General features: G+C 43.8%; 1 protein-coding gene across 6 annotated transcripts in view; it reads right to left on the reverse strand.

Annotated features, from left to right (window-relative positions):
- GTF2I (general transcription factor IIi) overlaps nucleotides 1-16,392 on the reverse strand; it is a 103,454-nt gene that overhangs the window by 77,784 nt on the left and 9,278 nt on the right. The window contains exon 1 of one of the 6 annotated variants that reach the window (XM_073012677.1): nucleotides 517-535. The exons of the other annotated variants lie outside the window; for them this stretch is intronic. The gene's annotated coding sequence lies outside the window, so the exon portion shown is untranslated. Of the gene's footprint in view, nucleotides 1-516; nucleotides 536-16,392 lie in introns of those variants that run through there. 6 annotated transcript variants of the gene reach the window in all.

Below are 16,392 nucleotides of genomic sequence, written 5' to 3' on the forward strand. Positions count from 1 at the left end.
TAAAAACCATTATCGACTGGGCGTGGTGGCTCACACCTGTAATCCCAGCACTTTGGGAGGCCGAGACAGGTGGATCTCTTGAGGTCAGGAGTTCGAGACCAGCATGGCCAACATGGTGAAACCCTGTCTCTACTAAAAATTCAAAATAGCCGGGCATGGTGGCACGCACCTGTAATCCCAGCTACTTGGGAGGCTGAGGCAGGAGCATTGCTTGAGCCCAGGAGGCAGAGGTTGCAGTGAGCCAAGATTGCACCGCTGCACTCCAGGCTAGACGAGAGTGAGACTCCATCTCAAAAATAAATAAATAAATAAATAAATAAATAAATAAATACAAACAACAGTCAAAAAATAATTGACACTTGGCCAGGCACAGTGGCTCATGCCTGTAATCCCAGCATTTTGGGAGGTCGTAGCAGGTGGATTACATGAAGCCAGGAGTTCCAGACCATCCTGGGCAATGCGGCGAAACCCTGTCTCTACTAAAAATACAAAAATCAGCGAGGCATGGTGGCGTACCGTCTGTAATCCCAGCCACTCAGGAGGCTGAGGCACGAGAATCACCTGAGTCCTGCAGGTGGAGGTCTCAGTGAGCCAAAATCGTGCCACAGCACTCCAACCTGAACAACAAAGCGAGACTCTAAAAAAGAAACAAAACAAAAAAACAAAACAATTATCCCCATATATTTGAACAAACGGAAGCAAATCTGATTCCCAAAACAAGGTTCCCTGACTAGAGACGGAAGTAACAGCAGTTATCAAGCAAGTGAATAGGTAAATTACAGAAATTATTTGGTCTAACAGCCTAGGTAGGTCCCATTCTTTTTTCTCTTGGATAAGACTAAGTGAATTTGTTTGGTTTTCTTTCCCTCTCCCTCTCCCCAAAGTCTAAGTAAATTTGCATTAAAATGTGGCTCAGGGCAAAATGGACAACAAAGGCATTATATGTTTCTATAATTAGACATTCACTTAGCATACACTTTCATTATTTCTGAAAGTTCATGGTATTTCTTCATAATCTCACTTTTCCTTTAATTCCCCAGCGAAAGGAAACAGAGATGTGTTCTCATTTTACAAATGCAGCGATTTGTCAAGGTCATGTAGCCACTATCACAGTCAGAACATGAAACTAGGGCAATTTTCTGCCTACTGCTGTTACCATTTCTTCTCATCTTTAATCGCCATAAATCTGCTATCAAGTCATCATGAGGCGGGAGAATAAGGTCTGGAGGCAGGGAACCTAAGGCCAATTTTCATGCTGACTTCCAGAACTAAATCAACAGGAAAACCCTAACTTTCCACACTTAAGTAACAAACAAAAGGATGGGAGGCTACTCAGTTTGCAAACCACCACTCCCACTTTTGCTGCGTCCCAGACGGAAAATTGAAAGTATCTCTGATTGGTTGCTTCCTGCAACCAATCAGACATTTGCACAGGAGCGTAACTTTGTAACTTCACTTCAGCCTCTGATGGTTGCTTCCCGCAACCAATCAGACTGACTGCGACCAAGTCTTTTCGTTTTCTTTTTCTGAGACGGAGTCTCGCTCTGTCGCCCAGCCTGGAGTGCAGTGGCGCGATCTCGGCTCACTGCAAGCTCCACCTCCCGGGTTCATGCCGTTCTCCTGCCTCGGCCTCCGGAGTAGCTGGGACTACAGGCGCCCCCCACCACGCCCGGCAAATTTTTTGTATTTTTTAGTAGAGATGGAGTTTCACCGTGTTAGCCAGGATGTTCTTGATCTCCTGACTTCGTGATCTGCTCGCCTCTGCCTCCCAAAGTGCTGGGATTACAGGCGTGAGCCACCGTACCCGGCCTTTTTTTCTTTTTTTTTAAGATGGAGTCTCGCTCTATCGCCCAGGTTGGAGTGCAGCAACACGTTCTGGGCTCACTGCAACCTCGGCCTCCCGGGTTCAAGCGATTCTCCTGCTGTTCAGTCTCATGAGTACGTGGGATTACAGGTGCCCGCCACCACGCCCAACTAATTTTTGTATTTTTAGTAGAGATGGGGTTTCGCCGTGTTGGCCAGGCTGATTTGGAACTCCTGACCTCAGGTTATCCACCCACCTGGGCCTCCCAAAGTGCTGGGATTACAAACGTGAACCACTACACCCGGCCTTTTTTTTTTTTTTTTTTTTTTTTTTTTTTTTTTTTTGAGACAGAGTCTGGCTCTGTTGCCCAGGCTGGAGTGCAATGGTGCTATCTCAGATCACTGCAACCTCCGCCTCCTAGATTCAAGCGATTCTCCTGCCTCAGCCTCCCGAGTAGCTGAGATTACAGGCAACTGCCACCACACCGGCTAATTTTTTGTATTTTTAGTAGAGCTGGGGTTTCACCATATTGGTCAGGCTTGTCTGGAACTTGTGACCTCAGGTGATCCACGCCTCTCGGCCTCCCAGAGTGCTGGGATTATAGGAGCCGGGCAGGGCAAGTCGTCATTTGCATCAACTGTAACTTTGTAACTTCACTTTAGTCTCTGGTTGGTTGCTTTCCACAACCAGATGCTTGCATAGGGTATAACCTTTGTAACTTCAAGTCAGCCTCTAATTGGTTGCTTTTCACAACCAATCAGACTGCTTGCAGGCCACTACTGCATTTACATAGGGTGTACAACAGGTAACCAATGGGAAACCTCTAGAGGGTAGTTAAACCCCAGGAAATTCTGTAAAGGGGATCTTCCCTAGGCTTAGCCCCTCCCCTCTTTGTGGAGTGTACTTTCCACTTTCAGTAAATCTCGGCTTTAGGTGCTTCTTGCATTCCTTGCTTTGTGCCTTTTGTCCAATTCTTTGTTCAAAATGCCAAGAACCTGGACACGCTCCATTAGTAACGATCACACTCCATGTGTGTAAGAAATGGGGGACAGACGCCACAGCAACAGCCCATGGGGTGCCCCTGGTGATGAAGGTCCTATGTCTTTATCAGAACTTACAGAGCAGGCAGCGAGCCCTGCAGGATGGAAGGCACCCTGGGGGCGACCCACGGGCCTTCTCTGTGCTTCCTGCTCTCTGGAAATGGGTGCATCCGGGTCACACCGGAAGTTCACTGTTCTTTGCTCGTCCCGAAGTTCCTTCGTGGGACAGTCCTTAGTTGAAACTATTCGTGGAGTCTTCGCTGCACCCTTCACTTGGGGACGGCTCCCTCCCTTTTCTCCTCTTCCCAGAAAAAAACTGCCATCAGGAGGTGGCATTAATTAACAATGAACACCTGAGGAGGCATCGGGCCAGGCAGGTGACGCCAGCTTAGGAAGCACCTGATGCACTGGTCCTCACGGGACCACACACCTAGAGAGAGAGCTGAGGTATGGGTTCAGCAGACAACCACCTCGCTGCGTGCCCTCGGGGGCTGTACTCAGTCGCCTCGTCTATAAATGGAAATGCTCAATACCTTTTATGAATCCCCTCAACTTAAGAAGGGTTGGACAAAGAGAAGGAAATGAACATTTATTGAATATGTCATGCTTTATTGGCCATCTTGTATAATAAGCACAGCAACCCTGAGTGGGACAGCAGGCAACATGGAGTCCACATGGACCCCAGGAAGAGCTCCTTGATGGAGATGGTGCTTCAGAAGCCACCTGAGCCGGGCCCATGGAGTCTTTTCCTGGTTGACTTTACTGTCTGATGTCACCAGCAATGAACCACAAATCACCAGGATATGACCTGTCCTATCTGTCATGACACATCAAAACTCAGAGGTCTCCCAATAAAAGAGGCTGTTAAACAAAAAACAAACAGAATTAAACCAGGTAAAATGAGGACATTTTGCTCTGTGCTCACAAGGAATGCAACTAGGTATGATTTTTACTTTTTTTTTTTTTTTTGATGGGGGGAAGAAGTCTCACTCTATTGCCCAGGCTGGAGTGCAGTGGTGCAATCTTGGCTCACTGCAATCTCCAGCTCCCGGGTTCGAGCGATTCTCCTGCCTCAGCCTCCCGAGTAGCTGGGATGACAGGCGCCCGCCACCACACCGGGGTAATTTTTGTATTTTTAGTAGAGATGGGGTTTCACCATGTTGGCCAGGCTGGTCTTGAGCTCCTGACCTCAGGAGATCTGCCCGCCTCAGCCTCCCAAAGTGCTGAGATTATAGGCATGAGCCACTGCACCCGGCCTCCCATTTTTTCAATCTCCTCAGTTCTTCTCTTCTGAAGGTTTTTTGACTTCACCTTTCGTTTCCCTGATTTGATTTTAACTCTCCTTCATGAGTTTCAAAGATGAACTCAACTGGCCTGTTGCCGTTTCACTGGTTATCTCTGATTCTGGTCGGCTACTGTATACGTGATGCCTTCTTTATCTCTGAAACCAGACTCTAGCCATTCTTTAAAATCCTCTTGAGTTTCCTGTTGGAGATACATTTCAGGTATTAGGTTTATCCGTGTCCTTGCTATTCTGATCCATTCTTCCTCAAAATAAGCCAATAACTAATTCCATAAAAATTTTCTTTTTGACTCCACTTCTGCTTTAATTAAGTGATTCCTTGCTGTTAATACCAAACAGCACACAAAAACATCCAGTTTTGGGTTTTATGAGACAAAGCCTCACTCTGTTGCCTGGACGAGTACAGTGGCACCACCACCGCTAACTGCAGCCTCCACCTCCTGCGTTCAAGCGATCTTCCCACTTCAGCATCCCTACCAGCTGGGGCTACAGACTCGCAGCACCATGCCCAGCTAATTTTTTGTATTTTTAGTAGAGATCGGGTCTCAATATGTTGCGCAGGCTGGTCTCGAACTCCTGAGATCAAATGATCCTCCCACCTCAGTCTACCAAAGTGCTAGGATTAAAAGCATAAGCCACTGCACCCAGACAAAAAAATATATTTTATAGTGAGTGAAAGGAAGAGCGTGTTGAAGATTTTTACAAACCTTATCATTACTCTAACAAAAACTGAGATTCTTAATATTTTTAAAGATACTGTTCTCTGAAATACTTCTGAACATTTCTGCTTCAAAACAAGGTTCCAGTCAGACTGGTAAGTGGGGAAGTGCTAGAACACTCTTTTATTTAAATTACATTCATGTCCTTTTTTTTTCATGTTTGTAAGATATAAATATATAAAAATTGTGTGTGTGTGTGTGTGTGTGTGTATATATATATATATATTTTTTTTTTTTTTTTGAGATGAACTCTGGCTCTTGTCACCCAGGCTGGACATTGCAACCTCCGCATCCTGGGTTTAAGCGATTCTCCTGCCTCAGCCTCCCAAGTAGCTGGGATTATAGGTGCCCGCCACCGCCAATTTTTCCATTTTTAGTAAAAACACGGTTGCACCATGTTGGCCAGGCTGGTCTCAAACTCCTGACCTCAGGTGATCTGCCTGCCTCGGCCTCCCAAAGGGCTGGGATTACAGGCGAGAGCCACTGTGCACAGCCTACAATTAGTTCTTTAACAAAGGACTAGAATCTCTAAATTCCAAATTGCCTCTTTACAGTCAGGTGTGGTGGCTCACACCTGTAATCTCAGCACTTTGGGAGGCCAAGGTAGGAGGATCACTTGAGGTCTAGAGTTCAAGACCAAACTGCCTTTTTAATGCATAATAACAATCAAAGAATGGCAGGTTTTAAAAACAGAATCAACACAAGGTAAATAATTAGACAGTGATTGCAACTATAATACTATGCAGTCTTTTCAACAGAGAATTAACTGCCACTCACCATAAACGAACTGACTGAAGCAAAAGTATAAACATACTTTTCATTAGAAAGCAAAAATGATGGTGGACACTGAACTTTCTGTATCACATTCTAAGAAAATAAGGCATTTGGTTCAAAATATATATATATATGGCAGTGGCTCACGCCTATAATCCCAGCATTTTGGGAGGTCAAGTCAGATGGATCACTTGAGGTCAGGCGTTTGAGACCAGCCTGCTCAACATGGTGAAACCCCATCTCTACTAAAAATACAAAAATTAGCTGGGCATGGTGGTGGGCACCTGTAACCCCAGCTACTTAGGAGGCTGAGGCAGGAGAATCCCTTGAACCCGGGAGGCGGAGGTTGCAGTGATCCAAGATCATGCTGGGCAAAAGTGAGACTCCATCTCAAAAAACTAAAAAATTTTTTAAAATATAGCTGGGCATGTTGGCTCATGCCTGTAATCCCAACACTTTGGGAGGCCGAGGCGAGCAGATCACAAGGTCAGGTGTTCGAGACCAGCCTGGCCAACATGATAAAACCCCATCTCTATTAAAAATACAAAAATTAGCCATGTGTGGTGGTGCACGCCTGTAATCCCAGCTACTCATGAGGCTGATGCAGGAGAATTGCTTGAACCCGGGAAGCGGAGGTTGCAGTGAGCTGAGATCGCACCACTGTACTCCAGCCTGGGTGACAGAGCGAGACTCCGTCTCAAAAAAACAAAAACAAAAAACAAAACAAAAAGAGTAGGTTACAGACCGATTATCTAGGTGAACACATTACTTATGTCACAAAAACTGCTTCCAGGTACTGTCAGACAAACTATCTTTTAACAATGAAAGACAACCCTCAATTGAGACAATAGTTTAAATTAGTAAAACCTTGACTCACCACCTAAAAGACTGAAGACTCAGTCTCAACGAAGGTGAAATGGATTTAAACTGATGAGAAACACAATGCCCATTATTTTATTTTCTTCTGCACAAATTTCTGCAGGCTATTTTTACTTGTAATAAGCAATGAAGATCTACACTGTACCTTTACTTAAGGAAGGCGAGATAAACTTCAAGACTGCAGAAATCAGCATCTTTTCTAACTCAATGTTTTGCATTCAAACAATAATCACTAAACCCCCAGATGCTTAGATGAATAAAAACTGAGAAAAGCCTTCAAAATTAGCTAAAATAACTACCATTAGAATATTGTCCCTGGAAGACAGTATTTAAGACAGGTAATAATATTCAATTCTGTAATTACTCAACAGCCTTAAGAGTTAGAAAAAAAAAAAAGCCAGGCTCAGTAGCTCACACTTGTAATTCCAGCGCTTTGGGAGGCCGAGACAGGAGGATGGCTTGAGCCCAGGAGGTAAAGGCTGCAGTAAGCCATGATGGCACCACTGCATTCCAGCCTGGGTGACAGAGCAAGCCCCAGTGTCCATTAAAGAGAGCGACAGACAGACATACAGACAGACAGAAAGAAAGAATACTTTTACCAGAGAAATTTTCCATCCAAACTTAGGTTTTTGACCCCCTATTCCAAAAAAATGGACTACAGTGGTGAGTCTGCAGTACTGATGGATGCGCTTCTGCCTGGGCCAGTATTTCAGGGAAGTTCTCTCTTTCTTGGTTTTCTAGTGTCTTCTAGCTTTCCAGCTGTCGTCATTCTTTGAGATCTAGTCTCCAGTTATTTTTTGTATAAGAGGAAAAACTGTAAAACCCAAATTTACTTTTTTTTTTTTTTTTTTTTTGAGACGGAGTCTTACTCTGTCACCCAGGCTGGAGTGCAGTGGCACAATCTCGGCTCACTGCAATCGCTGCCTCCTGGGTTCAAGCAGTTCTCCTGCCTCAGCCTCCCGAGTAGCTGGGATTACAGGTACCTGCCACCACGCCCGGCTAATTTTCTTTTTTTCAGTAGAGACGGGGTTTCACCATGTTGGCCAGGCTGGTCTTGAACTCCTGACCTCAGGTGAGCTGCCCGCCTCAGCCTCCCGAAGTGCTGGCATTACAGGCATGAGCCACCACAACTGGCCGACCAATTCATTTTATTAACAGCCACCAAAGCCAAGTTTCAACAAAATCAAATGACTAATGGCATATCATATTCTTGAATGTATACACTAACAGAAACATTTTCAGTCAGAAGAATAAAATGAATTCATGTATCTCCTAATGCTAAGGGAAAAATTAGTGACATCACAAACTTTTAAAAAGTAATTTCTTCAAAACAATGAGTGATAAGTAAAAGTTAAAATTCATCAAGTAAAATGTTAGATATTTTGTCCTAAAATGGTGCTTAAAATAAATGCAAAAGATCTAATACTAACAGTTGAATCAGCTGACTTTATTCTAAACCAGGATTCAGTTGCATTAAAACTAGTTTAGATTATCTTTTAGGCCACCTAAATTTTTTTATCTCTGAAATTGTTGGAGTTTTTTTGGTTTTTTGTTTTATTTTGGTTTTGTTTTGGAGATGGAGTCTCACTCTGTCGCCCAGGCTGGAGTGCAGGGGCATAATCTTGGCTCACTACAACCTCCACCTCTTGGGTTCAAGCAATTCTCCTGGCTGGACCTCCAGAGTAGCTGGGATTACAGGCACCTGCCACCACACCCAGCTAATTTTTTTTGTATTTTTAGTAGAGACAGGGTTTCCCCATGTTAGCCAGGCTGGTCTTGAACTCCTGACCTCAAGTGATTCGCCTGCCTCAGCCTCCTAAAGTGGTGCGATTACAGGCATGAGCCATCACGCCCAGCCAAATTGTTGGTATTTAATATTTCCATGTTCTCCCTATAATTATTAAGTACTAAAAGCCAAAACTAAAATCTGTTTTTCAGAAGGAAATTTATTCATCCCTAAAATGTCAGTATACATTTAATATAATCAGTTTGGATTGTAAACACAGACTTTGTAAATGTCTTAATGTTTTCTATTTAATTTTTTTCTGGACATGTGGTTCACACTAAGTGTCTTACTTTTTTCAACATATTACCATTTGTTCTAATTATGTCCACTGAGTAGCTTCTATAGAAAATGTGCTTTGTTGGGTTTTTTTTGTTTGTTTTTTTATTTTTAGATAAGGGTCTCACTATGTTGCCCAAGATGGCTGCAAACTCCTGGGCTCAAAGGATCCTCCTACCTCAGTCTCCCAATTAGCTGGGACTACAGGCATCCGCCACCACCTCTGGCTATAGGAGACGTGTTTTTAATTTTTTTTTTTTAATGAGAACATGTTTAAGGTAGTTTGCTGACCTTATTAGTTTGTCTTTCGAATGACAGCAAAGAAATTAACTTCGTATCTTGATATGTTTATTATAAATGGTCGACATCTGCTTGACATAATTTACAAAATGGATCTTTTTATAACCTAAGAAAAGCTGGTAACTTAAAAAGACAATGTAAATTGCCCAAGATCACAGAATTACTAAGAATAGAATCCAGATCTATCCAACTGACTGGATGACCTCAATTCCCCATTCTCTTTCTTTTTTGTTTTGTTTGTTTGAGACAGAGCCTTGCTCTGTCACCCAGGCTGCAGTGCAGTGACACGATCTCGGTTCACTGCAACCTCTGCCTGCTGGGTTCAAGCAATTCTCCTGCCTCAGCCTCCTGAGTAGCTGGGATTACAGGCACTTGCCACCACGTCCAGCTAATTTTTGTATTTTTAGTAGAGACAAGGTTTTGCCATGTTGGCCAGGCTGATCTCCAACTCCTGACCTCTAGTGATCTGCCTACCTCGGCCTCCCAAAGTGCTGGGAGCCAAAGTCAGATCACGCCACTGAACTCCAGCCTGGGCAACAACAGCGAAACTCCATCTCAAACAAAACAAAAACAAGCAAACAAACAAACAAACAGCCAAAAACCACATGGCAGTTGAGAGTAGGAGTTGTCTGGCTGCCTAGTTTTATATTAACACTGTCCCTTACTATATTTTTCAGATTTGTCAGCCTCATTCTTCTCAACTTTAAAATGGGATCATAATAGTGCCTACCTCACATCTCAGGATGGCTATGAGGATTAAATATGTTAATGCAGGTAGCACTTAAAACTTAAAACAGTAAACTCGGCCGGGGGCGGTGGCTCAGGCCTGTAATCCCAGCATTTTGGGAGGCCAAGGCGGGAAGATCACGAGGTCAGGAGATCAAGACCATCCTGGCTAACACGGTGATACCCCATCTTTACTAAAATTACAAAAAAATTAGCTGGATGTGCTGGCACACGCCTGTAGTCCCAGCTACTAGGGAGGCTGGGGCAGGAGAATCGCTTGAACCCGGGAGGCAGAGGTTGCAGTGAGCTGAGATTGTGCCAGTGCACTCTAGCCTGAGCAAGAGTAAGACTCCATCTCAAAAGAAAAAAAAAACCCAGTAAACTCATAAACTCTCAAAAAATGTCAGTTATTGTTGTTGATATTGTCTTCGGTATTCTAGTCCAATCTCCAGCTCTGACATATTCTCTAACAGAGAGCTTCCTGTTTGCTGTACATAATATCTTAGAAAAGATAAGTTCACCAGAGACTACACTAGACCTGGAATAGGCAGGACTTCTGTATGCCTTGCTTATACTGAACAATACTTTAATTCTAAGAGTTTATCTCCACAGGCTTACTAGGTATTTTCCCAAGGAAAATAAATTAGGTCAGCAATTCAGAGGTTCTGTTTTTTTTTTTTTTTTTGGTTTGGTTTTTGAGATAGAGTGAGACTCTGTCGCCCAGGCCGGAGTACAGTGGTACGATCTTGGCTCACTGAAACCTCTGTCTTCTGGGTCCAAGCGATTCTCCTGCCTCAGCTCCCGAGTAGCTGGGATTACAGGGGTGCACCACCACGCCTGGCTAATTTTTGTAATGTTAGTAGAGACAGGGTTTCACCATGTTGCCCAGGTTGGTCTCAAACTCCTGAGCCCAGGCAATATCTGCCCATCTCGGCCTCCCAAAGTGCTGGGATTACAGGCGTGAGCCACCATTCCTGGCCAGAGGTTCTGTTTTACAAATATTTCATAGCAGGATATAAACTATCACAATTTATATTAATGTATGTTAACATATACACTTCAGCAGACAAGAAATAGAGCCAAAGAACCCATTTTAGTTCATTTGACTTTAATTTTTAACTCATATCTGTATCTACATAGATACAGATATGAGTTAAAAATTATATATATATAAAAAATATATATATGGCAAGTACTTACAAATAAAATAAGAAATCCCTAAGCCAAATCTTTGATCAGGATTGATTTTTTTTTTTTTGAGACGGTGTCTTGCGCTGACACCAGGCTGAAGTGCAGTGGCACCATCTCAGCTCACTGCAAGCTCCGCCTCCCAGGTTCACGCCATTCTCCTGCCTCAGCTTCCCGAGTAGCTGGGACTACAGGCGTCCGCCACCTCACCCGGCTAATTTTTTTGGTATTTTCAGTAGAGACGGGGTTTCACTGTGTCAGCCAGGATAGTCTCGATCTCCTTGTGATCCACCTGCCTTGTGATCCACCTTGTGATCCACCTGCCTCGGCCTCCCAAAGTGCTGGGATTACAGGCGTGAGCCACCGTGCCCGGCCAGGATTGATTTTTAATTCAAGGGTTTGAATTTTTTTTTTTTTTTTTTTTTTTTTGAGACAGGGTCTTGCTCTGTCACCCAGGCTGGAATGCAGTGGCAGGGACATGGCTCATTATAGCTCAACCTCCTGGGCTCGAGCAATCCTCCCACCTCAACCTTCGTAGTAGCTGAGACTACAGGAATGCACCATCACACCCGGCTAATCCTTTTGATTTTTTGGTAGAGACAGGGTCTCACTATGTTGCCCAGGCTGGTGTCAAACTCCTGTGCTCAAGCAGTCCTCCCACCGTGGCCTTTCAAAGTACTGAGATTACAGGTGTGAGACACCATGGCCAGCCGGCTGTGAAATTTTTCTAGCAGCGTATGCAGACATTTTAAGATACTAAATTGTTCATCTCTGTCTGCTGAAATGAAGCTGGCACTTACCTCAGTAAATAACAAATATCTCTCAAGAAAAAATAAATTTGAAGGGTTAAGATTTGAAATGATTTACAACTGTGTTGTATTCATACTTAAAGCTTTATAGTATGGTGACCCCATTAAAAAAAAAACAAAAAACAAAAAACAAAAAACTTCAGACAGCTAATAGCTAAATTTAACTCTTTAAAAAAGCCAGGTGAAGGAAAGAATGACGAAATAATAAAGAAAGGATCTAGCAGGGCACAGCGGCTCATGCCTGTAATCCCAGCACTTTGGGAGGCCAGGGTGGGCAGATCACCTGAGGTCAGGAGTTCAAGACCAGCCTGGACATCATGGTGAAACTCCATCTCTACCAAAAATACAAAAATTAGGCAGGTGTGGTGGCACATGCCTGTAATCCCAGCTACTTGGGAGACTGAGGCAGGAGAATTGCTTGAACCCAGGAGGCGGAGGTTGCAGTGAGCCGAGATCATGCCACTGCACTCCAGCCTGGGCAACAGAACAAGACTCTGTCTCAATTAAAATAAAAAAAAAAAAAAAAAGGATCTGCCCAATCAGTGGATCACAAGCTCAGCTCTGAGTTCTGAGTTTCACAGTAGCCAAAACAACATCCTTAAAAAACAAACAAGGAAAAATCTTATCAGCTATTCAGAAAGACATTTTCCTTGTAGTACAGTTTAAGACACCATTTTTGCATGTGTATTAATTATAGTTTTAAATTGATAGCCCAGATTTTTAAACAGCAGCAGCTTGCTCTGCCAGCACACAAGGAATATGTCCCTTTGACATGACTCCAAATTTAAAACTCAGTTGGATTTGGAAAAACCCTTTGGAAGAGAAAATGAAAATCAAGTAGCTATTATCTAAAGGTCCATCTTTACTTTGTTCTTGAGGTGTTTTTCTTTTCTTTTTTCTTTTTTTTTTTTTTTTTTGAGAAAGACTCTGTAGTCCAGGCTGGAGTGCAGTGGCATGGTCTTGGCTCACCGCAACCTCTACCTCCCAGGTTCAAGCAATTCTCCTGCCTCAGCCTCCCGAGTAGCTGGGACTACAGGTAGCTGTCACCACACTCGGCTAATTTTTTGTATTTTCAGTAGAGACGAGGTTTTACCACGTTGGCCAGGATAGTCTCAAACTCCTGACCTCAGATGATCCACCCACCTTGGTCTCCCAAAGTGCTAGGATTACAGGTGTGAGCCACCCGCGCCCGGCTATCTTTACTTTTTTAAAAGCACTGTTCACAGAAGGCAGGCAACAGAGCAAAGCTATTAGGAAGGGTGAGCTTTGCAATTAGGCAAAAGTTCTGAATTCAAGTTCTGTCTCCAATCTTACAAGTGACCCTGGAATTCTTTAATCCCAAATTTACTAGTCTGGAAAATGACAATAGTCTGCATACTTACCTTACAAAGTTGTTATCAGAATGCATGTCAATACTTAATAAAGTGCATCACAAAAGCATTCACTGAACTGAGCAAGCATTTATAATTTAAACTTCACTAAAATAGTTATTTTTAAAATATATGTGTATATATCTATTAATTTACATAAAAACTCACCAAATCCAAGCCTGGTAAATTGAAAATAGCTTATTTCCCAACAAACTGCTTTAATTATCACTGCTAAATAAAATAACCTATTTTCTGAGAGAACAGGAAAATTAATGAGACAAGTGTCAAAATAAGTAACTACTGTGAAATGAAATATGTGTACCTTTTAAGGCATTTGTGCATGAACACCTGCTTATGTCAAATTTACTCCTCAAAGATCATTTTAAAATTTAACTTTAAAAAGTCACTTTGGCCGGGCACGGTGGCTCACGCTTATAATCCCAGCACTCTGGGAGGCTGAGGTGGGTGGATCACAAAGTCAGGAGTTCAAGACCAGCCTGGCCAATACGGTGAAATCCCGTCTCTACTAATACAAAAATTAGCTGGGCGTGGTGGCATGCGCCTGTAGTCCCAGCTACTTGGGAAGCTGAGGCAGAAGAGCTTGAACCCAGGAGGTGGAGGTTTCAGTGAGCCGAGATCGCGCCACTGCACTCCAGTCCGGGCAACAGAGGGAGACTCCGTCTCAAAAAAAAAAAAAAAAAAAAAGTCACCTTCCGGGGGAGCGCGATGGTTCACGCCTGTAATCCCAGCACTTTGGGAGGCCGAGACTGGCGGATCACTTGAGGTCAGGGGTTCAAGATCAGACTGGCCAATGTGATGAAACCCCGTTCTCTACCAAAAAACACAAAGTTAGCCAGGCATTGTGATGCACGCCTGTAATCCCAGCTACTCAGGAGGCTGAGGCACCACAATGTCTTGAACCTGGGAAGTGGAGGTTGCGTTAAGCTGAGATCGTGACACCACACTCCAGCCTGGGAGACAGAGCGAGACTGTCTCCAAAAAAAAAAGTAAACTAGTCTTGATATGCAAAGTAAACTAAAAGATTCTTTATCCTGAAGCTCTCAACAATGTCATCTGCCCATGCCAGTATTTTCCAAGAAACATGCTGTGTTCTGAGGCCTCATATGACGAGCCCATCAGTATGTTGAATAAATGAATAAATAGTTACTGTTCCCGACGTGATAAAAGATCTCTTCTTTTGGGCCGGGCATGGTGGCTCACATCTGTAATCCCAGCACTTTGGGAGACTGAGGTGGGAGGATCGCTTGAGCCCAGGAGTTTGAGACTAGCCTGGGCAACACAGCGAGATCCCATCTCTATAAAAATAATGTATTTTTAAAAATTTAAAAGATCCCTTCTTAGCTGGGCACGGTGGCTCACACATGTAATCTCAGCACTTTGGGAGGCCAAGGCAGGTGGATCACGAGGTCCAGAGTTCAAGACCAGCCTGGCCAACACGGTGAAACCCCATCTTCACTAAAAATACAAAAATTATCCAAGCATGGTGGTCGGCGTCTGTAATCCCAGCTATTCAGGGGACTGAGGCAGGAGAATCACTTGAACCCAGGAAGTGGAGGTTGCAGTGAGCCAAGATCATGCCACTGCATTCCAGCCTGGGTGACAGAGTGAGACTCTATCTCAAAAAATAAATAAATCAGCCGGGCGCGGTGGCTCACGCCTGTCATCCCAGCACTTTGGGAGGCCGAGGCGGGCGGATCACAAGGTCAGGAGATCGAGACCATGGTGAAACCCCGTCTCTACTAAAAATACAAAAAATTAGCCGGGCGCGGTTGTGGGCGCCTGTAGTCCCAGCTACTCAGGAGGCTGAGGCAGGAGAATGGCGGGAACCCGGGAGGCAGAGCTGGCAGTGAGCCGAGATCGCACCACTGCACTCCAGCCTGGGTGACAGAGCGAGACTCCGTCTCAAAAAAATAAATAAAATAAATAAATAAATAAATAACTATGATTTCTAAGGATTATGTATGGAAATGAGATCAAAACACAAGCAGCAATTCTCAAAAGCATAGAACCTATACAATCAGAAAACTTCCTAGGCTCTGTCTGCTAAACAAGGTTCAGCATAACCAGTTATATTATAGATCACACTCTTCCAAGTACACCATAATATAATTATGTATACTTCTTACACACACACAGACACACACACACACACACACAATGTGCTGTGCCATGCCACAAAACAAAAACCCCAAAAACCACCAAAAGGATTAAATAAGAAGGAAATTCTAACACACAGATGAACCTGATAATATTCTGCATTCCAGCCTGGGCAACAGAGCAAGATTCTGTCTCAAAAAAAAAAAGAAAGAAAGAAAAAGAAAAAGTTCGGGACCACTGAACTATATAGATACACTTAAAAATGGTTGAGGCTGGGTGCGGTGGCTCACGCCTGTCATCCTAGCACTTTGGGAGGTCAAGGCAGGTGGATCACGAGGTCAGGAGATTGAGTCTATCCTGGCCTACATGGTGAAACCCCGTCTCTACTAAAAATACCAAAATTAGCTGGGCGTGGTGGTGTGTGCCTGTAGTCCCAGCTACTCAGGAGAATGAGGCAGGAGAATCGCTTGAACCTAGGAGGCGGAGGTTGCAATGAGCCGAGATTGTGCCACTGCACTCCAGCCTGGTGACAAAGCGAGAATCCATCTCAAAAAAAAAAAAATTGGTAAAATCAGGCTGGGTAAGGTGGCTCATGTCTCTAATCCCAGCACTTTGGGAAGCAGATTGTATGAGCTCAGGAGTTCGAGACCAACCTGGGCAACATAGTGAGACCCCCATCTCTACAAAAAATAAAAAATCTAGCCAGACATGGTGGCGTTCACCTGTAGTCGCAGCTACTCGGGAGGCTGAGGTGGGAGGATGTCTTAACCCTAGGACACGGAGGGAGGTTACAGTGAGTCAAAACCATACCACTGCACTACAGCCTGGGCAACAAAGTGACATCCCATCCCTCCTCCCAAAAAAAAAAAGGTTAAAATGGTGATTTTTGTGTTAAGTATATATTACCACAATTTAACAAAAAACAAAAACACTATAAGGAACCACTCTAAAGAAAGGCATTCACAGTGTAAATGGCAGCCACAAATTTATTCTTCATAAAGGAACAAATTCATCTTACAGGATTTTCTTTCTTTCTTTCTTTCTTTTTTTAAGAAGGAGTTGTGCTCTGTCACCCAGGCTGGAGAGCAGTGGCAAGATCTCAGTACACTGCAACTTCCGCCTCAAGGGTTCAAGTGATTCTCATGCCTCAGCCTCCCAAGCAGCTAGGATTACAGGTACCTGTCACCACTCCCAGCTAATGTTTGTATTTTTAGTAGAGACATGTTTTTTTGTTTGTTTGTTTGTTTTCCTCAAGACATAGTCTTCTTCTATCGCCCAGGCTGGAGTGGAATGGCGTGAT

Source organism: Chlorocebus sabaeus, chromosome 28, assembly GCF_047675955.1.
Source record: "Chlorocebus sabaeus isolate Y175 chromosome 28, mChlSab1.0.hap1, whole genome shotgun sequence".
In the NCBI taxonomy this organism is placed as follows: domain Eukaryota; kingdom Metazoa; phylum Chordata; class Mammalia; order Primates; family Cercopithecidae; genus Chlorocebus; species Chlorocebus sabaeus.